Here is a 26,065-nt window from a genome sequence, read left to right on the forward strand (position 1 = left end):
TAAAGAATATAATAAGTAAGCCTGAGATAAAATGATGACTGAGACCATGCTGGTCCTTCCTGTAGTTTATGGTTAATAACAGAAAATACTTCTTAATTCCTTCTGCGGTCTGCCCAGACTCACCAAGACCTAGGTTGTGACAAAGATAGCCAGTTGCCTACAGAAAGACCTGTTCTCTCCTATCCTTCTCAGTATCCTTATCTTTCCCTGGGTATATTGCCACCCAAAACAAAAGGCTACCTACCCAGACACTCTTACACTTGGATGTGGGGACAAGGCTAATTTCTGTTCATGACATATAGTGAGAATGTTTGTCAGACTTTAAGTAGGACCCTTTTATGGAACTGACTCAGTTGGGAGGGTTTCTTTCATGGCCTTTTGCCATTCTTCCTTTCTCTGGCCAGCTACATGGACATGATGTCTGGGTATCCAATCCTCTACCACCACTGTGCTGTTTCTTACATAGTTGAGCTCCCATCAATCAATCTACATTTGCTCAGACACCATCCCCAGAAAACAATAATGTATTATTATGCTATTCTTTTCTGGGGATGGTGTTTGAACAAATGTAGACTGATTGGTAGGAGCTCAACTATGTGTGAGCATAATGACCATCACACTACTCGAAGCAAAACCAAGGCAAAGGGAAAAAGATCCTTGGTGGCAGTATGTATCTTACAAAATAGAGCTTTTCCAAAGATTCAGGTTATGAGGATAAGAGAAGATTTATATATCTTCTGTAGATTCTGACAGAAGATAATTACCTTAGTTAGGTGAAGGCTTTCTACAATCTAGAGATTAAGATGGGTACCAGGTCCAACAAACATCCTTATAGTCTTATAAAGCAATGCATGAGATAAGAAAGAAATAGACCTTTGAGTCTGTGATGGTTAATATTGAGTGTCAACCTGATTGGATTGAAGGATGCAAAGTACTGTTCCTGGGTGTGTCTGTGAGGGTCTTTTCAAAGGAGATTAACATCAAAAGGTGTGTCAGTGGACTGGGAGAGGCACTCCCACCCTCGATCTGGGTGGCCACCATCTAATCAGCTGCCAGAGTGGCTAGAATAAAGCAGGCAGAAGAAGGTGGTAGGAGCTTACTTGCTAAGTCTTCCAGACTTCATCTTTCTCCCGTGCTGGATGCTTCCTGCCCTTGAACATCAGCCTCCAAATTCTTCAGCTTTTGGACTCTTGAACTTACACCAGTAGTTTTCCGGGGCTCTCGGGACTTCGGCCATATACTGAAAGTTGCACTGTCGGCTTCCCTGCTTTTGAGGTTTTAAGAATTTGGACTGGCTTCCTTGCTCCTCAACTTGCAGACAACTTATTATGGGACTTCACCTTGCGACTGTGTAGGTCGATTCTCCTTAATAAACTCTCCGTCATCTATACATCTATCCTATTAGTTCCAACACTCTAGAGAACGCTTATTAATACAGAATCTGAAGACAGGAAAGAGAAGTTCACCTCTGACAATTATCTACTATAATGCACAGAAAAATACCTGAAAAAGTAACCAATTTTTTTTTCTTTCTTTGCAGGGATTTTCGTTGTTGTGGGGGTTTTTGTGTTGGTTTTTTTGTTGTTGCTACTGTTGTTGTTTATGCTCTTGTGGTGATACTATTGTTTTTCTGACTGTCATCCCCCAAAAGATACAAAGAAGGTAGTCTCTATGACACAGGAGTAGAAAGCTATAACAAGTGCAAAAGTTAAGGTGTAAAAGCTTTAGAATGAGTTTTAAAATAAATACAATAGGAGAGTTTCAAAAAACTTTAAAACAGTAGGGTTCAAAAAACTTTAAAAATAGTAAAAAACTGTAAGCCACATTGATAGTGGCAAATAGTAAAATATATGCTGGAAATTGAAAAAGATGATATAATAATAATGTAATAATAACACATTTAAGAAGCACTCTCAATATGTAGAAGCTGAGGAAAAAGAGGAAAATGATAGAGGAAAGATAATTGATATGGCAGACAGAGACTATGGAACCAACATTCAAATAATTGTTACTAAGAAAAAAAGTAAATAAATTGGACAAAAACAATAATCAAAGATGTTACAAAATAAAAGTTTCCTGAGTTTAAAAAAAGGGCCATGAAAAAGAGAGAAATAATGATATATCATACCTATTTTTATTTTTAAAAAGTAGTGTATAAAAGTCTAGGTACAAAATATATATACATGTAATACACTCAAGCACAAAAGTGATACTGGCCTCAAATTTCCCCTTTAAAATACAAAAAGCTAAAAAGCGATGGTGAAAATGTAGTTTTTTAAAGGCTATAAAGATATAATCAAATACAACATTTACCCAGCTAAAAATATGGGGAAAGGTATTCCGATATGCACTAATTGAAATTAAATAATAAGAAAGAAAATTACTATAAAGGAAATATCATGTAATTACTGTGATAATAAGATTACAACAGTGGAAAAATGGAAAAATCTAGGTTAAATATAAGATTATCTAAGACATTATCAAAATTATTTCAAGGAGCAAAAATATGCTAATAACCATGAAAAATAATGAAAGAGTTATCAAAATGTACCTCTGAAATAACCACTGAGACCAGTAAATTCAATATAAAATTTAATAAATAAATATCATGCTGTTTAAATATTTTCAGAATACATAGAATAATTTCAACTTCCCACATCTTTATATAAAACTAGCCATAACTCTGGTGGCAAAATTGTTATCAATAGTTCAAATAGAAATTATAATATAATGTGTTATAAACATACTTATATACACCTAAATGATATAAAATTTTAAAGTAGTTACACAACTCTAAATAAATGACATAAAATATATTTCAAGATAGATTAATGTTTTAAATTTTTAAAAAATTTAACCAAAGCAGTATATATCCACAGTAGAAAAAAATTTTAAACAATTAAACACATATCTGCCTGTCTCATAAAAAAAGATAAAAAGAAAAACAAATGGAAAGATAGTTTAGACTTCCAAGGTGAGATAGTAGAGATAAGCCTGATAAAAGAATGTTCCTACCCCAACGCTTGATGAAAGGAACAAGAAACACAAAAAACAAATTTTGAAAAGAAGTGCCAAACGAATGAATAAAAATTGCTTTCTTGGTTCAGGAAGTTTTTAAACTTATCTGCATCTTTCAGAAGAAATGATAGGAAAAGTAGATGATTAATCAATGCCTCAAAAGTCTTAATGGTATTCCTAAAAATGAGGAGAAGCTGAAGAAGTGGGTTGTTGGAAAAAGAGTCAGGAAAATAGCTATGCAAGCACCCCTACCAAAGGTACTAAATAGAGGAAGAGAAAAATTTCATTGACTGTCATTCTACGCTCTACTAGCAGGGGAGAGGAAAAGAGAGGGCTCTGAAAAACACCAGCAATAAGTTGCAGAAATGAAAACAGAAGAGTAGATAAATAGGAACAAACAAACAAAAAACCTGTGAGCACCAAAACCTGACAAATTAAGCAGAAGATTATGTCACCTCTACCCCAATTAACTGTAATGTAATCAGAAGACTGAACTGAAGTGAGTAGGAAGAGAACACATCCCTAGTTTGGTGGAGTTGATTGTAATACAGAAAATTTGCTCAACTCAAAGAAGAAAAAGTGGAGCCTAAGTTTTCTGCCTTCTCCACTCTCATACTTGAGGCTAGAGAAAAATTCAGTGATAGCAACACTCAGGCATCAGAGTACAGCTCTGAAAGAGGCCAAACTGGAGAGACCTAGTGGCAAAAGTATCCTAGAGAATTCACTTAGACACACTTTCAGAGCAAAAAGAGAGTTTGGGAACTGCCCACAGTAAGCATGAGCAAGGCTAAAAGAAATGACATTGCAGTTATGCATAACTACAACAAAAATGCAGAGAGGAAAAGTGACATGGCGTAGAAAAGAGACAGCAAAATTTGAGACAGAAATAAACCATATTTAAGAGCACAATAAACTCCTTGAACTTGCTTCACAGTGTGCAAGAACTTAGAATAGGAAGCCAAAAATATGAAAGCTCGTAAAACAACAGAAGTAGATATAAAGGAAGATGACAGAGATAAATTGAGAGTCCAACAACATCGTTAGAACCATTACATGTCTCTTTGATAAATTAGAAATAGCAAGAAAAAAGACAAGCAAGCTGAATGTCATATTAATGGGACTGAGGAAAGGCCTGGGATAATATTAACAAATTAGAACTAAACTTATAGAGGGCAAAGTAACAGGATATTTTATGTCCTTATCATTGTAACCCAAGAAAATGAAACAAGAAATAAAAATATTAAAAAGAAAAGGCTCTGAAACTAAAGAGAAGCACAGTAGGGGACAGACCTTGTCACCTAGGAAATAAATGTAGACAGAAGGATCAACCTGGCAGCCTATCCTGGTTAAGTTGTTAAGATTCAAGGAGAAGGAAATATTTTTTTCAGCCATCCAGACAGAAAGAGCAAGTCAAATAAAAGAGAGGAAACCAGGTTGGTTGCTGACCTCCCCACAGCAAGAAATTAACCCAGAAAATACTAGAACAAATATATAGAATATATAGAAAGTAGAAAAGTTCCTCTTCAAAGCTCGTCTTGGTTTAAAAATGAAATAATAGACACTAGAAATAATAGCTTCTTACTCTAAAGCCTCCTATCAACTATTAGTTCTTACACTTTAGCACAGTTAGTTGCTTTGGCTCACTCAGGCATGTCTGAATAGGCCCAGGCAAGTCCTAGCTCATAGCTTATGTGTCTTCCTCTTTTGGAAATGTTATTGCTTCCTTAAACCTTTCATAAGCAACTTCCTCTCCTTCCTTGTTCTCCCTTGCACTTACCTATTTAGGAAAGTTTTAGGTTATTAGCAAATTGGGTATCAGTTTAAGACTGTGAGGTCCAGCTCCATCCAATGGATGCAGGACACAGCAGTAAGGATGACCCAAATGCGTAAGGGATAAATATGCTGCTTTTCCTTTGTTGAAGTGTGCTCTTGCCATTGTTCAATCTACAGAAAGTAAAAATGGCCTTGCTGAGAGATTGTTTGTCTCCATGCTGACTCTTCTTAACAGCACCAATTATCTATTTCTAACAGAATATCCTGAAGGAAAAAAAAAATTCAAGACATATTGTAGCCAGACATGTTAGTTTAGGAATAAGGGCAACACTCAGACATTCTGAAATATAAGAGAACTTAGGAAACATTATGCATGAGAACTTTCTGAGGAAAAAAAAAAAAATGCAAATAAAGCCCACCAAGAAATGACTGGAAAAGCCATAGCAAAACGACTAGTTCAGTACTCAGTGCCATGAAATGATAGTGCAATGTCAAAAAAATTATAAGCCTGGAGATGCCAACTCTAATGCCTATATGGGTGAGATATAAAAGTAATTGAAACAGGTTGGATTCAGTGAAGTGGAGAGCATACATGCACTATCAAAATGAGGTAGCCACAGACAATTTTGTGTTAAGAAAATGAAAAATGTAGTTAACAAGATGTCATATTACTACATCGTTGATTTTTTCAAGAAAATCCAGAAATCCAAACTTTTGTATTAATTCTCCCAACTTTTGAATTCCAGCAACAAAATTAACTTTATTCAATTTTGTTGGGGAAAAAGTTTATCTGTTGGCTGGACAAACTGGTAAGTGACTAGTTTGTCACCTGTGGAAAATAAAATGAGACCCCAAAATGGTGCTCCCAGTCAATCTAACTTTGAAGAGAGACAGTAGACCCATAGCCACCAATGTGAAATAATTCAAAAGACAGCAATATTTATGGACCTGCCTTGAAAATTCTACTTGATGATAGAAAGTGGGCAATAAATGAAATGGAGAAACTGTGATAAGACTGTTGGTGAACACTAAATCAATCCAAATATAGAACTAAACTTAAATGACTATAGGAATTATACTTACTGAGAAACAATACAAATATTGACAGTGTAAAAGCAATGTTTATATACATATATGACTAACAGGTGGTGGGAAGAAGTGTAAGCATACAAGACTAATCTATAATTTTTAGAAAGATATTCCAACATCCTAATGTTTACACAATCACTTCTTTCTTAACCCTTGAAAGAAACTCAAAAGTTAAGGGATTATAATATATTTTGGTAAAGAACCTGTTATGGGCTGAATTGTGTGTCCTTCCCCCCCTCTAATCTCAGAATGTGATTGTTTTGATGGTAGGGTCTTTAAATAAGTAATTAAGTTATAATGGAGTCATTAGGGTGGGCCCCAGTCCAGTATGACTGGTGTCCTTATAAGAAGAGAAGATTACTGCACTCCAGCCCGGGCGACAGAGCGAGACTCCGTCTCAAAAAAAAAAAAAAAAAAAAAAAGAGAAGATTAAGACACAGATAACACAGAAAGATGACCAAGTGAGGACACAACAAGAAGGCAGCCATCTTCAAGCCAAGGACAGAGGCCTCAGGAGAAACCAAAGCTGCCAACACTTCGAGCTTAGACTTCCAGCCTCCAGAACTGTGGGAAAGTAAATTTCTGTTGTTCAAGCCACCCAGTCTGGGGATTGTTTTCCTGGAAGTGCTAATGCAGAACCAGAGTCTGATGTTGAGCAATCTATTCAGTTTTACTTAATTTATCATCATTTCTTAAATGCAAAGAACAAAAAAATTAAATAGCATATAGAATATGATTAAAATTTTAAAGGTATTTCTACTCTCTTACTCTATTCCTGATACTATTACATAACACCTCAGACTGAGTGATTTATAAACAAATTTATTGCTCCACAATTGTGGAGGCTGGGAAGTCCAAGATCAAGCCACCAGCAAATTCAGTATCTGGCAAAGGTTCAGTCTCTGCTTCCAAGGCAGCACCTTGAACAAGGGGCCAAAAGCTTTGTCTTCACAAGGTAGAAGGGATCAAAGGTGATAGGTGGCTCCCTCAAGCCTCTTCTATAAGGGCATTAACTCCATCCATGAGGCTCCACATAATCACCTCCCAAGGCCCTCGCCTTGGAGATTAAGTTCCAATGTATGAATTTTGGAGGGACATATACAATATAACCATAGTATCTGTTCATGTATCTTTCTAATTATATGTTTACTATACATAAGAGATATATGGAATGATGTTCACTTATTGTTAGCAATGTTCACTTCTGGGTTGGAATATTAGAAGAACTTCTCATATTGAGTGTATGCAATTTTTAGCAAAAAATCTATAACATCATTTTTCTAAAAAATAATAAGGAAACAAATAATATAATCTCTATTTATCTGGAGAAACCTCATGCTGTAGTTAGAGCATAGATCTTTCCAAATGTATGTATACACATGCATACACACACACAGACCCACTTATTCACACACAAATGTGTCACAGACCTACTCGAACACTTACACACACACATACAAATGTGCTTTTAATGAGTTCATTCAATATTTACTACTCTTTTACCAAATAATATAAACATATTAGGAAATATAGCTTTATAACATCATTTTGTCTGCTTATTCTCTGCTGGGGATATGTGCCTTAATTTATTTAAGTAATATCTAGTTTGGGGCATTCAAGTTGTTTATAAATCTTTGCTTTCATATATACTTCTGCAATAAACAAACATTCTTGTAGCTACATCCCTGCCTACATTATAATTAGGAGCTAGTTCAGCAGAATATTAAACAAATAAAAACCTAGGGCCAGAAAAGATTTAAAAGAAATGTAATAATGACTTAATATGAATAAATATATTAACATAATTTATCATATAAGAGATTTAAAGAATAATCATATTATGATTATATAAGCTAAAAAAGCTTTGGTCAAGCTTGATATCCAAATGCCCTTAACCGAAAGAACAATCTTTTCCTGGAATAATATCTGTCTTAACTGAGTAACTATTACAATTAACAAGTGAAAATAACTAATAGGTAACTACTAAGTAAATACACAAAATTGATAGTTTTTTATACGCCAGCAATGATGATATAAAAAATTCAAGAGAAAAAAGATGCTTTTCACAATAGCAGCAAAATATAAAATAGCCAGAAAATTTTAATAAGAATGTGTAAAACATAAATAAATAAAACTATTAAACTTCCCTGAGAGAGGTAAAGATTATTTAAGTAATAAAAAATGTAGCATGATGCCAAATAGCAAAACTCAATGTAGCAAAAAAAAAAATTATCCCAAATAAATGTATACAATGGGGTTATTTTGGAACCTAAGTAATACCAAGTATTTTGTAGAATGTGATTAAACAATAATTCTTATGTACCTGTGGTAGAAGTGTACATAGAAATAATCTTTTTGGAAGATGATAATGAAATTTATATCAAAAGGCCTTTTTAAATGTCCATGTCTTTGCCCATCTATGACAGATAAATTTATATGTAGGAAGAAAGATTTATTCAAAAAGCCTACTATTGCATAGAATGCAAAAATAAGCATTACACAGTAGCTATGCTCAAAAATCTCAGATCAATACTAGAAAATGAGGTATATACATAGTTAACTGAGGTATATATGTATGTGTGCATGTATATTCGCACACTTAAGTATTATAAAGAAAGTAGTGTAAGTTAATTTCCTCTGAAAGACAGGTGCAAACAACATACTACGAAGGTCTTTATAGAGAAAAAAGAACACATCATTAGAGAAAAGGGTGGGTCTGGGAGTAGAGAAGTGGATTTACTGTGAAACTAATGAAACCAAAACCTCGGGGTTCCTCACACACACAGGATCCCTCCAAGGCCCTGGGAGTGGGGATTAACAGTGTGTTCACATAGTCATATTTTTAAATAAAATTTGCAAACATGGCATATTTTAACCTCAATTAGTAGGCCTTCTACCTCTTTCTGCTTAGTTTCCCTGCTGGCTAACTTCCCCTTCTCATGGGAGTGGCTATGAGTATTTGTGGTTCAGTTCAGTTAAGAAGTTGGGGTTGCATTTGTTGGGTTTACTAGGCTATATTTATGTGATTCACGGTCACTTCTATATATTGTTAAGAATAGTGCTCTCCTTCATAGCATAGAAATGGCTCCTTCAAATACTCCTCTCATCCATTGTGCCAACTCGATTATTATTCTGACACAAACATGTAGGCTTATAGGATACAAGCATTTCCATGGCACACAACACAGGAAATATGTGAGTCATACAGGGAGAAGAAAGGGAAATGTATAGACCCAGTCTGCAGTCAAAGATTATACAGTTCACTAAGGAACAAGAATTGAAACCAAACACACACACACACACACACACACACACACAAACACTTAAATAGTTATAGAATTATGAAGAGTCTCTCACTTATGGTTTCTGGTTTTGTTTTTTCTTTTTAATCCAGGCAGAATGCCAACAACCAAGGCAAGAAGAATGTGTAAAAGGATTCAGTATGTTCAAGAACCCCAAGCCTGGTAAGTTCCTTAGTGTACACCATTATTTACATAAACATCAATAAATTCAGAAGATTAAAGATTCGAAGCAATAGTAAAAAATGACCATTGTTAAATATGCCTATTAAATTAAAAATAGTTACAGCATTATTGAAGTTTTTACCTAAAAACATAACAGGAAGTCATTCTAGAACTTTCTAATATGTCTATATTTACACCATTGTAAAGCTCAGACATAAGATGGCTGCTTTAAATTTTCACTGAAAACTCAATACATGAAAGCTGGTTGCAATTACTTTAATGTTTTCCAGGATTAAAAAATAATTAGTAGTACGAAAAAAACTACATGTACTTATAAAATGTCAACATTTAATATTTCTTAATTATTTGAGACATCAGTAGCAAGTAGGATTATGCAATGCCAGGATATAAATGGCTCAGCTACTCTTTGGTGTATTTTAAACCTATCTTCTACTGTTTGTTTAAAAGACATGTTATTATCTAAAAGTCACATGTGGAGGTCTTAAATCATTGTATCTACAACTTCAAAGAATAAGATGTTTATTAGTGAAGAAGTCATTTAATTGTATACGTTCCAAGACATGAAGTTTCCAGCTGGAGTTGTCTAGTCCATCACTCTGCTTCAAAGAGCACAGAAGCTCAATATCTAGTCTGGAATGGAGGAGGATGAACAGCAATGTGTTTGGCTAGATGCCACATCAGGAAGCTAGTGCAGTTTCGAAGTTACCTATATCCTTCAAACAGCATTCACTAAGTAGTAACTGAGCATCTACTATATCCCAAAGACTGAAAGAAGCTGAAACTAAATATATATATGGGGAATGTACATTTTCAGTTAGGTGGGACCGGCTCTGTCACTTACAACCCTAGTGGCCTCAGATAACTTAGCTTCTTGGGGACCTGATTTGCATTTCATAACCACTGTTAATAATATCTACTAAGGAGTGTTGTTGTAATGGTGAAATTATTGATATAAGTTTATCAAAACAAACCCTCAAAAATGGTTTCATCTATTTAAAAACTGTGCTTGAATATAAGCCTAACAAGAATCAGACTCACCATTACATTTGAGTGCCCCCATGATTTCTCCAGAACAACACACTGAGTAAGACCCAAACTAAAATTGTTTCCAGAATTTGAGATGAGAAAGTGACCACATCGAAATGGAGAGAAAAGTAAAAGGTGGGTGAGAGAGATAAAGGCCAGACATTTTCTTTTGTTCTATCCTGTGGCATTTCAAAGCAGAATACTATGCCTCTAACTGTAGATTATTCTCATCTGTAAAATCTGGAAGGAGAAATGGCAGCCACCTTCCAAAGTCTATTCACATGCTGTGGTAAAATATATGCATCTCTGTGGGACTGACTGCAGCCTTTATTAATGTGCTCAGATTTCTCCTTGGAGTAAATGCTTATTAATACATAAAAACCTGTTGAAAGCTCATAATTATCCACATATATTGCACACACTTTAAAGACCATCCACAGAATATTCAGGCTGGCTTTGCTCCAGGAACTTACCACAAATATGGCTAACTAACAACTGGTGCATTTTCAAGAAGCCCAGATTTCAACATCAGCATAAGGCAAAAGAAGCTAAAATGAGTTTTACAAAATCAAAGAAAAATGATTTGAGAGTTATCCATTAATTGTATTTATCTATGCCAGTAAACTCTTCCCTTATTTGAATAATTAACCATTGTCATTGTTTTGTTTTGTTTTTTCTCTCTAATGTCAAATGCAGATAACAAAAATTACTTCAAAAACTGGAATTTAGAGATGGCCTATTTGGTTTTCTGATACCCTAATAGAGTTCTTTTCCCTTCTGGACCTCTTCAGATTGTATGTAAATATGTGTGTGCAAATGCTTGTCGGTGGGTGAGCCTATACAACATCTCAAAAGCTTTTCTTAGTCTCTAAGTTCATTATTTTAAAAATAATGTTAATTATTTTTAAACTACTACTTCTTATTTATCCCAAGGTTTTAGTGCCTTCTTTTTTCGTATTTGATTGCCAGGACGAATGTAATGAAGCTTTTTCACTTTGTTTTACTAGCTGTCCTCTAAACTTATTGTATTTTCAAAACTTAATTTTAGAAAATATACGACAACGAAAATATCACTTAAATCAGACTCCTGCAGAAAGGATTTCCTGGCTACAGAAGAAATAAATGTAAATTTTCCTGTAAAACCTTGCTAGCCTTGAGAAATCTCTTGAGTTTGAAGCATGCAAATTCATGCATCTTGTTCATAGAACCAGCAGCCTTCAAACTTTTGTTTAAGGAGCGAAAGTTTACTATCTGAATAGCACAAATTTGCAATAACTACAGAGCATTCAGAGAAGTTGGTACCATTTCTAACCAAATATGATTAGAAAGCAGAGGACGCACCTGAAGTGATGGTGAAAATATCTTCACTTTTCTTGGAGTAAATTTTAGAGCTGGAAGGCTAGAAAGTACATTAATTAGACATTGCAATGTTCACATTTAGTGAAAACTGAGGCCTCTAAAATTTAAATGAATTTTCCCAAAGTTTCATTGTTTGTTAGCGTCAAAACTCAGGACTATAACCCAATTTTCTTCCTTCTAGCCCAGTTCTTAAAATTTAAAATACTGGAATAAAATATAGTCAAAGATAATGTGAGCCATTATTAATGACAAAGATTAGTAATCATTAAATTCATTTCTAATCAAGTTTTCCAAAATCTGTTTTTTGAAATTAAAATTGTAAGTACATATTCTGCTCCAAACCACCCAGCTTCTTAGAAAATGTAATATCTGAACACCATCTTAACTTTTTCTAAACCAAGAAACTTAAGCCTACTAGCTACTGATTCTATTCTTGTGACCTACTCCATGGATTTTCTTTGGCAGCCCAATAAAAACCTCACATGTTGAAATAATTTATTTCTGAACCTAATATCCCTCTGCAAATTCTTCCATTTGATTAATTTTTTTCACTTTATCATTATCTCATAGATATTTTAACAGAATAGGAAAATTGCTCATTTCTCCAATTATGAAAATAAATTAAGGAATTTGAGAGAGAAATGGAGAATTAACTTCTATAAATTTCTTGGATATTATACAAGTTTTAACTAATTTAAAAACAGCTTCTTAGGGTTTTTACTTGTAATCTAGTTACAATCTGTTTAAGAATAGGTGGGGTTCAAAATAGTTGTTTCTCAGCCATTTGGTTAAACTTTAAAAATAAACATCTATAAGCAGTCCCTAAAGCCCTTGGCTGGTGGGTGCTGGCAGAGTTGAGCCTTTGCACTGTGCTGTAGGTATTTTTTTATACCTACAAAGTTTTCAGGTTAAACATTTGTAAAAGAAACTTTTTTCTGAGTGCAAACAAGGGACAGGGTACAAGGCTGATCTGGTGGTAATTAAGGGAAATTAACCAGGAACAGATGTAGGCATCAGTTCTCCCCCTTGTCCCTGACTTTCAGAAGCATTTTTCCACCAAGACAGAAGTGGGCAGTGCCTTGCACAGACATTGCTTGTTTATCTTATCTTCATTGCAGCCACTCTGGAACAAGAACGGAAAGGAAATCCCCTGCTAGCTCTGTCCCCCAACTCTCTAGCTCTCAACATCACTGGTGGGAATGGAATAGCAAGAGAGGCATTACTGAGACCAAACTCAGTCATTCTATGGCCCATGGAGTACCATGGCAAGAACTGGGTACTTAGCACCAAATGACTTAGTTTTGAATGGAATGAACTGGCAGTACCGAAAAGGGAGAAGGTTGTTTATAAATATTTGATGGAGTTAGTGCAAAAGTACTAAAGAGAAGCAAACAGTGTCACAAAATGCGCCTGGTAGACATGATGCACCACCTGAGGCATTTTCAGTTAGCTTTGCCTTTTTGTACCTTGGGTTCTAGGAATCAAGTAAGTTCTTTTCTTTTCTTATTATTGTTGGTAGATTCGTTTCACTATTTACATTCCCATCACCAAACATGTTTGGCTGATGCCTTTTTGTGAGAAACCAAGAGCACGCATTTTCTGGAGCTGCAAAAAACCTCTCTGACCCAGGGTACACCTTTAGAGATTTTGAAATCTGTATTTACACATAAAGGTACGTACACTGTGTAGAGCTGTAACTAAGCAACTATCATGTAATCTAATCCTGGAAGAGAACAAATGACGACTGTTTACTCTCTCTCATCCCACTTACATTTTTGAAAGCCCAAATAGAAAGTACTTACAAAAACAGCATTGAACCTGAATAGATAGGCTATTGGTGGTAGTGACTTATTCACATGTTGCTCAAATTTAAGAAGACCTTAGAGTATTTTAAAATGCATCCTCTATACAAGTGAACTTTAATCTTGATAAAGCTCAAAACAATTACTTTGTATAATTCATCTGTCCAAATATATTCATAACTAGTATGTGAATGTGGAGTTTAGTATGAGTGACAAATCTAAAAACGCAGCATGCTATTTCATAGAGTGCATTCAAAAGTAAAGTCAAGGAGAACATTCTTCATGGGAGGCCTGTTCAGACATCAAAGTTCTGGATAATATTGACAAGGCTCATAAATTTGGAGGGGAAACCTAGTGTATTGCCTAAAAACTAAATCACATATTTGGAAATAATTGAAAATATTTGTACAACTATGATCAAATATCAAAAATTAATCAACAAAAGAAATAAGAAATTTAGCCAGAGTAAGCAAACTAACATGATTTGAAATTCAGACAATCCTATTTGACAAGGAAAATATAGAAAACAGATTTTAATTCAGGTCCAATCTCTGGGACCAACCTCCACTTTTGATTTATACATGGAAAGCTCTTCAACTGGAAAAGAGTAAGGACTGAGCAACAGGTGAAATAGCAAGAAGAGTGCTGAGGGAAGAGACACTTGTGGGTCTTCCATACAGTGATAGACAATTTGGGTCCCGCAGAACCTAAAAATGGACAAGCTGTGACCAAAGCTTAGCCCATGATTTGTTTCAGCACCCTGCTGACACTTCTTGAAGAATAATTCCAACTGTGTCGCACAGGGTTTTGCCAGATGAAAAATGTAAAATGTCTTTCACATTAAGATTACATGTGCTATACAGAAGTCACTGAGTTTACTGAAACTTTTATTAAGCATATTTGACAGCCCAGAAATAATTTTCAGTTACCACAGCCTCTTAAAGACTGTGCTTTTTTCTAAGCTATGATAACTGAAAAGGTCCGAGGACATCAAGACTTCTCTGGGAAAAGTTCTAAAGGGGAGAAATACTGGTAATTCAGTGCATTGTTGATGTTCCAGCTATAAGAGTTTCCAGATGAGAATGAAGGTATCTACATAGAAAATATTGGTAATTCTAATTCCAGTGTTAAATTTGAGTGATTTTCCAGGCTCAGTGTCTCATCCCTATAATTTCAGCAGTTTGGGAAGCAAAGGAGGGCAGATCACTTGAGTCAGGAGTTCAAGACCAGCCTAGCCAATGTGGCAAAATCCCCTCTGTAAGAAAAACAACAAAATTAGCCAGGCATGGTGGTGCATGCCTGTAGTCCCAGCTACTTGGGAGGCTGAGACAGGAGAATCACTTGAACCCAGGAGACGGAGGTTGCAGTGAGCCAAGATGGTGCCACTGCACTCCAGCCTGGACAACAGAGTAAGACTCCATCTTAAAAAAGAAAAACAAGTTTGAGTGATTTCAGAGCAAACAATTAATTACTGAAAAATACAAATATAATTATCTTCTTCTGTCATGAAGAGATACTGAAGCCATGAACACATGGGAAAATACCTTTTTCCTGAGGATATGGCCAGCCATGCTCCCTAGATGGGGGCATATTGGAACAATTTTCCCACAAAAGCCCGTGTTCTGGTTTCCAGAACGTCAGAAGCCATTCTGCGGTAGCTTCAAAAAGAAGATTCTTGGAGAAAAGCCTCATGTGCCAGTGAAGACTTTTAAAGAGATTTCTTCACCTTTCAGTTTTGATGAAAAAATTCATAATGTTACAGCTGTGACACCAAGAATTTTCAAACATGCCAGCATCCACTATTAGAAAAGCTATAATATCTGCTGCTCCTGCTCCGTATCACTCTTTGGCCTCTTTTCTGTTTTATATTCATATGGCACATTTTTAAATCACTTAACATACTATGTACTTTTTACATATGTTTATCATCACAGCAAAGACTTTGTTTTATTCACTTTGAATAAAACATCTCTAGTTCTTAGATTATGGAAGAAACATAATTACTCGATATGCTGCTTTTGACTAAATGGATATAAAATTCATATTCTCATTCTTATTTTATAAGAAAAAAAAAACTCTGAGACTCAGAGAGATTAAGTAATCTACCCAAGGACATATAGATGTAGATAATCATGTGGCAGATTCACTTGCTTTTTCCAAAGTGTTAACAACTTCAGCTACTTGGAGAAAAAAGCTTTCAGCAAATTAACGCTGTATTTGGAAGAACACATAGTTTAGATATCTCATATTCACTGCATGTATTACATCTGCTGAGCATTTCCTAGCCCATATATATATATGTATATATTACTACATATATATATTACTATATATTCCTAGCCCATATATAAATGTGTGTATATATATATATTCTACACTTTTAAAAGAGAGATGCCTCAACAGGGAAGATTTGCAGGAAAACTCTAGAATGATTTTTAGATATCATTTTGTTTTATTCACTTTGAATAAAACGTCTCTAGTATCTAGATTATGGAAGAAACATATTAGTTACTCAATATGCTGCTTTTAACTAAATGAATATCAAATTCATATTCTCATTTCTATTTTATATGGAAAAAGAATCCCTGAGGCTCAGAGAGACTAGGTAATCTACCCAAGGACATATAGATGTAGAATAGTAATCACTGGGTGTCAACATAGGTTAAATACCAACAGACCATGATGTGATCACTGTTTGGGGAGGATCACTCTATGATGATTATGACAATGACAATAAGAACAGACACTTGGACAGTACTGACTGTGGACTCCGTGCTTTCTGAGCATATACAGTTGTCACTAACTCATCTCATCCACACAGAAACCCTCAGAAGTGTAAACTATTATCATCCCCACTTTACCGATAAGAAAACTAAGGCAAGAAAAGTAACTTGCTCAAAGACATACAGTAACTGTACATACTTAAGCCAAGATTAAAACTGAGGCAGGCTAGCTTGGAAGTCTGTGCTTTAGCTCTCTGCTTTCTTGACTTGAAAATGATAAAGTGTGTCTTTATTCAGCAAGCCACTTGGCAAGTCTTGGTCTTGAAGACAACAGAAGATGTGTGGATTGAATTAAAGCAAATTAGCAGGGTTTATATTTTATTAAACAAATTATGTTAAGCAATACTGATTAATTAAACAGTGTCACCTTAGAGGAAGGCTCCTAGACACATACCACAAGGTCCATTCTGTTCAGTATTTACATCACTTGAATGAATATACAGAAAAGCTCACCCAGTTAGCTGATTTCACCAACCTGCAAGGCTCTGCAAAGGTATAGAATGACATAGCTTTAAAATAACTGTGTAGCACCTCACTGGAAGGAGAGTGACAGTGTTCAGAGAAGGGCAGCAAGGCTTCTTTTGAATCCTCCACCAGTGTTAACGCTCTTCTTTTCCTCTCTCCACCTTTAGCACCACTTCCTTTTCCTGTTTTAAGCTACAGCCTGTATCATGGTCTACTGGCGAATTGCCACTTGCAATGGGTTTGCTCTAATTTAGAATCACTAATGATGGTAACCTTTCTGTTACCCTGCTCCCCACCAAATACTGAATAGTTCTCCTATACCCAGGTGGATAAAAAAATAAAAACAGCTAAGTCAAAGTATCTTTCTAATTCCCCACCTTCTCATAATACCTTTAAAATCATTCTATCATAGTCACCTGGTAAACAGCGTTCTGCTCCCGCGTCATTCACATTAATATTTAATGTTTGATCGATTTAAATGCGTAGAGTTGCAAGTGCACTCACAAATTCTGGGTAGTTTCCATTTGAAAATAGAAGGATGACTCACCAGGCTCTCCTTTTCCTGTAAACAAGCTTAGTGCAAAACACTTGAGCCCTGTGTGTTTTTAATGTCCCTGACTTCTGAATGTTCCTGCGTGATAGGGGTGGATTAATGGCTCAAGCCATGTAACAGTAGGTTGAGGACAAACCTTGCAACTGCAAGCGGTGTTGTTTCCTGTAGACAGGTGGAAACCTCCTCGGCTTAGGGCCCAGGGATGCGCCCTCTGCTGGCTCTGGGCCTTCTGCGCCTTTGTTCAAGGGCTTCGGATGGCATCCACAGCTGGAGAGAAAGTGGAAAATACTAAGAGGAAGTAGCTAAGGAGCTCCGGAAATTCTGCCATTTCCTTGACAGAGGTCAGCATATATAATAGAGCTCCTTCACCCCACCACATCTGCCCTGTCCACCTGAACCTCCTGCGCCATAAAACAAAACACAACCAAGACCCAATGTGGACCGCAGAGAAATTTGTTAGAGCTGTTGTTTCACTGGGTTTGACATCGACTTGAGGGAGCGGGACGTCTAAGATACCTTTAACAAATAGCATCATTTATTAATGCCTCTCTGTGCCTGAAGCAGCTCATTTGTTACAGTGCCTGGGAACACGGCCGTTGAGCTCATTTTCAAAGAAAAAGGAAGGAGGACACTGGAAAATGTTTCCTCTCAGGCAGACATGCTGATGAAAAGTTGCTTGGTGCATGTCCAGATTTCTGTCTCTTGCTGAATTTTTAATCTTGTTTCTCTTGGACGAGCCTCACCTCTCCGGTTTTCACCACTGATACATGTGTAGGGGTTATGCTATTCTGCAACTATAGATTTTGTTTGAGAGGGGCAGCACCTGGAAAAACTGGCTAGGGAAATAGTGGTATTGTTTTATTAACTCCCTTAGCACAGTCTCTATTCTTTACAGCTTACTTGAGAAATTGTGTTAATAATAAAGCACGTTTGCAGGGAGTAATTATAGTTCATAGACTTTTCCTTGCTTTGCTGAAAAGGCATTACATTCAAATGGATGCCAAATAGCAATGTTGTACATTCAAAGAGGAAAAGAGGGTTAGGTGTCTTAGAACTACCTAAATCACTCCTGTAATTTGCGATGTGGAAAAGGGAGTAAATGTCCTCATGTAAAATTCAAAAGAAATACTGGGACAATATCTCCCATAGCAACAGCTGTTTTAGAAGTTCCGGCATGATTAACAAGCGTCTGTTTCATCTTTTTTTCCTTTGTTTAAAATCAGATTGCAGCCTGCTAAATCAGCAGGTCAAAATAGTACTAAGGCTTTCACCAAAGAAAAATGTGACTTCTATGGAATTGCTTCGTTTTTCTGTTGAGATCAATTATTTGCAGTATTGTTCATCTGTTTTTAATTAATCATTAGCTAACCATGATTAAGTGAAGAAGTTGTTTTAAAGAATCAAAAAATATTACTAAAATAAAAATTCTCTATCTTCATTAATATTTACACCAATTAACTGACCAGAATACATTTCAATGCAATAATAGCTGCTTGAATTTACTGTTGATACACAATGACATTTGACTTTTGAGTCAGTGGGCACATTCCAAGCCTGAGTTCCTCAGACAGCCTACTCTGAGATGGAATGTTTATTTGAGATAGCTTTTAGGAGCAATACCTGTGGAAAGAAGAAGTAAGGAGCAGACTTTAACAGTGACCCTGCAATACCAACACTAACAGTCTCAGCAGACCCCACAGGTGCTCTGAAGCTAAAAAGCCCTTCAGAGACTGGCTAGTCTTCCTACTCTACAGTGACCAATGTTTGAATGTGGGCTTCTTCAGACAGGGGATGTGGTACCATCCCCAAAGAGGATTGATAGCTGATGACCTTCTTCCAGCAGCACTATCAGCAGCTAAAAGAATAATTCCTGTAATCCAGAAGAGAGATTGGGGTGGTATGTCACTAGTCCACCACAGTATATATGCATAAAATCTAACACTCATCTTTTTAATAAAAGTCATAGAAATTAGGGAATGTAACACAAAACCAAACACAATCAATATTATACGAAAATTATTAAACATTTTGGAGCTGGGAATAAAGCACTTGATCAGAGTTACAGTACCTATTATTTCCTTAACATATCTGGAAAAATAAGAAATTTAAACTTATTAAATTCCCATAAAAAAATGAAATAACCACTTCTGGGAAGAAAAGAATATTCAAATACAATTACTCAAAACATGAAAATTAAATGTGTTCGTTTCTAAAGTAAATTTCCACGCAGAGGTTATTTTAATTATCCAGCATCCACATGTGCTATAAATGTGCTTAACTTAATAAATGTACCTTCTATAAATGTCTTGCATTAGTGCAATGTCAGTTACATTAATTATCATTTTAGAGTCTGCTTTTGATTAAACTGTGTATGGTTAAAATACAATTAGGATACACAAACATCGTGTCTCACTTATGAATATTTATAGATGTCATTTTTAGCAATTACTTGCATCTTTATTTGATAGCAATAAAATGTAAACATTCAAGAGTACTGGGAGTTTCTATACAGATTGTTTTCTGTAAATAGTATTTGATAAGGACTAAGCATAATATTTTCATTAACTATATACTTGAATCATCATCATGTAAGTGATATGATTAAGAATTCAGTATATAGTATTATATCGAATAGTCGTTTACATATAATTAATGTATAAATTGCATTGCAAGATAAAAAAGTCATGAAGAAAATGTGTGACTCTCTTTTGTATGCTCCAGGAGGCCAGGGCAGTGTCTACATCTGTTTTGCTTACCACTGAATCCTTGGGTCTTAACGCATCTGGCATATAGCAGGCTCTCAGTTTTAAGCATTTGGTGAATATTGAAGGGATTATAAATCTCAGTTTTTAAAAAAGCAAGTTTTCTTCCATTTCCAAAAATGAAAGAATCTGATTCATGGTTGTTTTCAGGTTTAGATAAAAAAATTAAGAATAAACATTTTAATGGCAAATTTGAACTTACATATTTAAGTTAATACGTTCCTTTCTTTCTGTATTATTTCACACATTGAAACTGATCTTCCTTTTACTTAAAAGTTTTATTTTCATTGCAAGATATCAAAATGAAACTCAACTCCAATTTTAATACCATATTACCTAGCAAACATACTAAACAGCAAGTGCTAAAATTTTGTCAGCAGGATAAATAAATAAATCCTTTTAACAAAAAGGATATTTAAAAGTTTTATATATTTGCACTAAACTTCCAAATTTCCCAAAATGTTCTTAGAACCCAATTGAGTTTCTCCAAGAATAAGTAGGAAAAAATTAAAGAAAAAATATAGAATGTGTATATAAATGGAATTGCCAAAGTCAGCCATGTTATTACAAAACACCAAGATAAACTCAGAATGAAAATGACCCTTAAAAGTTGCAAATGAGTATGTTTTGCTGATTTGGAAATACCCAAATCCAACCACCCCCATGTCTTAAGTACTATAGTTTACTACACTTTTTTCTAGAAATAGAAACATAGCCACTCTATATTTATGTTCTATTAGTGGCTGAGTTTTGGAAGTCATGCCAAGAGGATTCCAGAAATGAAAAAAAAAGATTTTGTATGAGTCATCTATTATGAGCCTCCATAAATCTACATCATTACCAAAATATGACCAAAATTGCTATGTAAATACCCACGAATTGGAACAGATGAGAGAAACAGGGTATTATGTTAGAATTCAATTAGTTCTAATATGGTAAGAAAGCTACATTCATCTTGGAGTCCATGAAAAATTTTTTGCTGTTTTGGGGGATCTTCTTTTTAATGATATGTTGACTTGAACAGAAGGCTGATGCAGGAGAAGATCTGTGGCACGGGCTTGTTACCCTGTAGTGTAACCACAACAGTACGTGATGGCATGCTCCATCCTCCCTGCATTTCAAGGCTTAACTTTAAATGGTCAATATTTACATAGAATACATGAAGACAAGACTGGAAATCATTTGAATCGCAGTCCTCAAAAGAATAGCTTTCCATTATTTTCTAACATATGTTGGATTAATATACCTCTAGGAGTTCTTTAACCAAATTATAGTCGCAATAGAGTTTTGAATACAAATAAATATCTCATTTCCTTAAGTCTATGGCTAAAAGTCACTTAAAAAAGACATATTTTACACTATTTTAATAATATTTTACTTCTAATTTTATTTGTTTCAAAAATTTCACTGAAGAATCCTTTTAGAAAAAACTATTCTAGAAATTCAAGTAGGAATATTTCAGGTCATTTCCATTAACTAGTTACACATTACATATTTCATCTACTAAAAACCTAATGCCATTCCCCCAAAACACACACATATGCACACACCCCAATCTGGAACCTAACAGGAGGTTAGTAAATGTTACATCAGAAGGTAGTGGCAATTCCTGTTAGTAGCTTGTATTAAAACCAACTGATACAGGCCTAAAAGTAGGAAAAAGAGTTATTTCTTTAACTGATCATCTGAAATATATCACTCTAAGACAATTTTTCGAGAGACAAGCACTTAAACACAATTCACTAGCTCAGTTCTAAGACCAGAGTCATGTTCATGAAAATGTGACAGAACCACATATAAAGGGTGATTTTGGAACAGAGTATAATAAGACTAAATGCCTCATTAAGACAAAAAGTCCTGAGCACTTTACGTGTTTGTTAAATTTTGCCATGACCTCCATTTTACAGATGGCAAATCAAAGCTTAAAATAGTCAGGTAACTTACCCATAAATCCACTGCTTATAAATGGTAGCTTCAATCCAAGCTCAGGCTGTTTGACTCCAGTGCTCACATTTTCATACAGTGACTATACAATGGAAAGAAAGACACAGACACAGACACAGACACAGACACACACACACACACACACACACACACACACATATTGTCAACCATTTCTATTCTGTGGTATTTTTACTATTCTAGGATTTTAAAAAATAACAGATGAAACTGCCTTTTCATTGGCACATGCAATTTTTTAGACAGAAGATACCACAAATATGTGGAACAGATAAAATATAAAGTACTATATAATTAATATCCATGGTAAATAATATAGACTAAGAACAACATAGAGATAAGAAAACAGGGCAGTGACGTGGACTGAAATAGTTAGAAAAAGATTTTCCAGAGGCAGTAGACTTGAAATGGATTTTGACATTTGAGTGATAATTAGACAGTTGTATTTGAGAATGGAGACTATTCCCATCTGAAAGAAAACCACACAATTAGCTGTACAATAAATAAAAATTAGAGTAGATCACCTTAGTTGTATAAAATGTAAAGAGCACATAAAGTTATACAACATCATAATAAGATTATTAATACCAATTACACTTAAAGGTTATCTATTTTGAATAACACTAACAACTAAGTTAGAGAATACTGTGTTTGAATACTTTGTGATTTATGTATATAAAATTCAAGAACAGGCAAATAAAATTAATCAACTACTAAAATAGAAGTCAGGCCAGGCAGGGTGGCTCATACCTATAATCCCAGCACTTTGGGAAGCCCAGGCTGGCATATCACTCAAGGTCAGGAGTTTGAGACCAGCCTGGCCAATATGGCGAAACCCTGTCTCTACCAAAAATACAAAAATTAACCAGGCTTGGTGGCACATGCCTGTAATCCCAGCTACTCAAGAGCCTGAGGCAGGAGAAATGCTTGAATCTGGGAGGCAGAGGTTGCAGTAAGCCAAGATCACCACTGTTGCCTGGGCAACAGGGCAAAACTCTGTCTCAAAAATAAATACATAAATAAATAAAATAAAATAGAAGTCAGACTAGATGACTACTAGACAAGAGGGTATTGACTAGGAAGGGGCACAGGAAAACCTTCTGAGGTGCTAGAAACATTTTGTCTTGATTCGGGTGGTGATTAGACAGATGCACGTAAAAATTCACTGATCTCTCCACTTGAGATTTGTGCACTTACAAACTTCCTCTTTGTGAGTTATATGTAATTAAATAAATCAATAAAGATTAGAGTCTTTGGCAGGAAACAGGGTTATTTAGTGTAATATATATTTACCATTAGAAAAATGTTTACTGACCACATGGACTACAGGGTAAAAAATGAAAATAAGAATTTTAAAAAATCTCTCAAGATTACCAATTCCAACTGTGGCCTTCACAGATAAGAAAACTGGCACCAAATGGATGCAAAGACTTGCCCCGGGTCACATGGCATTCAAAGGCTAACATGGATTAACATGGTTGAAAGCTTTTCTATCCTTTGGTCATGCCTCCATAATGTATTTCATGCACCACATATTTCTAAAAAGAAGCCTGATACATTCTTGAATTCTTAGTAATATTTATTTTCCGGTTTCCATATTATTGCTTGCTTTGGTCACACTTATTTTTCCTCCCTCTTCTTGACCTCTCTAAACTGAATTATTTCAATCTTTCCTTGAAATTGAATTTTACTCATTTTATAGAAATTTGGCAACTGTATTTCTTCTGAGACTTCAAAGAAATTCCCTCCATTACTGAGACTTACGCCTGAGTCATTTCGTGCTTATCAGCATTCTTTCATGTGCATAATCTTTGCTCCTTTGCTCCTTTGCTCTCTGGTTAGAGAAAGAGGTGATGTCGATATTGATGCAGACAACATCGCTCCAGGTAGATGTGTTCTCCCAGATCCTTTTGCCTAATTTACCTACCACTGATCTCCAGAATAGCTGTTCACAATGGCATTCCCTACCCTCCCCCCAACAACCATCCTCCTGCTATTCTCAACTACTTCTGAGACTTCAACAATGAAATTTGCCTATGAGAAAACTGCTAAGTGCTTTTTCTTTGTATGTTTTTCATTCAAGTAATTCTCAACTCAAAACAGCACTCTCTAAATTCTATGTGTGGGGCACAAGTGTCTTTTTTGTAGAGATCTTGACACTACTTAGATATGTTAAGATTTGTTGAAAACCTTTAGGCAAATTCACATGCCATGACATAATTGAATTACCTGCAGAGCAATCCCTTGGCATATTAATAAACAACTGTAAATGGCCCAAAATCAAATATGTATTCTTGAAATAACTAGATGCAATGCATGGGTACATTTCTTGTCATCATATTCACAGATGAGTACAATCTATGTTTCTTTTTTTTTTTGCAAGTCTACTATTTTACCTATAATTAGAGATATAGCAATCTGATGAGCTTTAAGCTATTCCAGCAATCTTCAGAACAGTTTATAGTCAAAGGCAACAGATCCCAGAACTTTGTTATTCACTGCCAACTTTTCCATGGGCTGATTTGGTTCATACTCCTCTTTGTTGACGTAAGTATGACAATTCAGATGAAGGCAGATTCAGAGACCTCTGATCCATAACAGCTGAGAAAATTCTATCATCACTCTAGATGGGCTGTGCCAGATTTCTTCCATCTACCGTTTCAGATCCACTTCCACCCTGATCCATCCTACTCTGTGTTCCAGGAGGCTGATTCGAATGGACCTTTTCAAAGAGTCCCCTTGCCTTCTTGTTTCCTGTTGTATTGGCCAGTGGAGAGCACCAGTAAGACATAGGGGGAAGTAAGCAGAATAAAGCCTGAGCATTTTTGCCCCTGGCTCCTTGGAGGGAGGACCACCTCAGCTTGCTCTATCCCATGAATGAAGATCATTTTTCTGTCAGGCTGCCTTTTCCAGACAATCTGCTCTGTCTCTAGATTCTATCACCACTTCCTTCCCTTACTCCTTTGGGCCTAGGAATAACAGTCTCCACTAGTTCTGGGTTCTTGACTTCCCATATGGTTTTCCTTGCCCACATCTTTTCAACTGACCCCTGTATTATACTTTCTTCCGATTACTCAATTTGAGTGTATCTGTTTTGTGCGGGGACCTTAATGATCATTCAGCTTCAATAAGCCAGTGAAAATAACTTTGGAAATGTGGCCCATCTGGAAAAAAGAAATGTTTCATTTGCTTTCTTTCCATCTCCAAGCACACAGAGTAGTAGAGTATTAAGTGAGCATCAAACTGCCACATCAACCTGACTGTCAGTCCCAACCTTTTGCCCAAAGTCTCCTGATAGTAACCACCTAATATAAATTGGAGTGTTTTAGCACTCAAAAAATCAATTGAGACATATTACAAGCTTGTCTGAATTTCTGTTCGAGAGGAAATTGCTTTAAATCATAAACCCCCGAAGCTGAGTAGTATGTTGGTTGTTTAATCTTCCCTGTATAGTAGGATTTATGGACTAACTCATGATGGTGATGATTGATGAGAAAGTGAAAATAAACCCTGCTCATAATTAAACTGTGCTTCTCCTAATAGAATGTTTTCAATTATACCTAGCAAGGTCAATAGAAAACAATGTTTTCAGTATAACTCCAAGTCCACGTCGTAGCTATAAAATGACTAACATCTTCTGAGTCAACTGCTGCTTTCCCACCAATGACATCTCAGCCCTACTGCAATCTTTTGCCTCTCAGACAAAGATCATTGAGGTACCCAATTGCTGAACTGCTGCTGCTCCTCAACAGCATCAACAGAAACCTGGTGGCCACTTCCCTAAGCCCTCCTGAGAATCATTCAGCACAAGCCTGAACCCTATAAAAAGCCCCTCCCCATCCTCTCTTATTGAAATACCCCACAGTCCCTTTTGTAGTATGTTTTCTCAGGCTCTGATAAGCTACATAAGCCTCACTTTTTTGACATAGCAATATTATAGAACCATCAAGAATTGAATCCAGGAACAGATGCTCCAGTCTTACTCCCTTGA

General features: G+C 35.6%; 1 long non-coding RNA gene across 1 annotated transcript in view; it reads left to right on the plus strand.

Annotated features, from left to right (window-relative positions):
* Window positions 1–26,065, plus strand: part of LOC144340731 (uncharacterized) — a 53,625-nt gene that overhangs the window by 7,459 nt on the left and 20,101 nt on the right. The window contains exon 2 of the long non-coding RNA XR_013417021.1: window positions 9,275–9,344. This is a non-coding gene — a long non-coding RNA (uncharacterized LOC144340731). The remainder of the gene's footprint in view (window positions 1–9,274; window positions 9,345–26,065) is intronic.

This window comes from Macaca mulatta, chromosome 4 (genome assembly GCF_049350105.2).
Source record: "Macaca mulatta isolate MMU2019108-1 chromosome 4, T2T-MMU8v2.0, whole genome shotgun sequence".
Taxonomy (NCBI): domain Eukaryota; kingdom Metazoa; phylum Chordata; class Mammalia; order Primates; family Cercopithecidae; genus Macaca; species Macaca mulatta.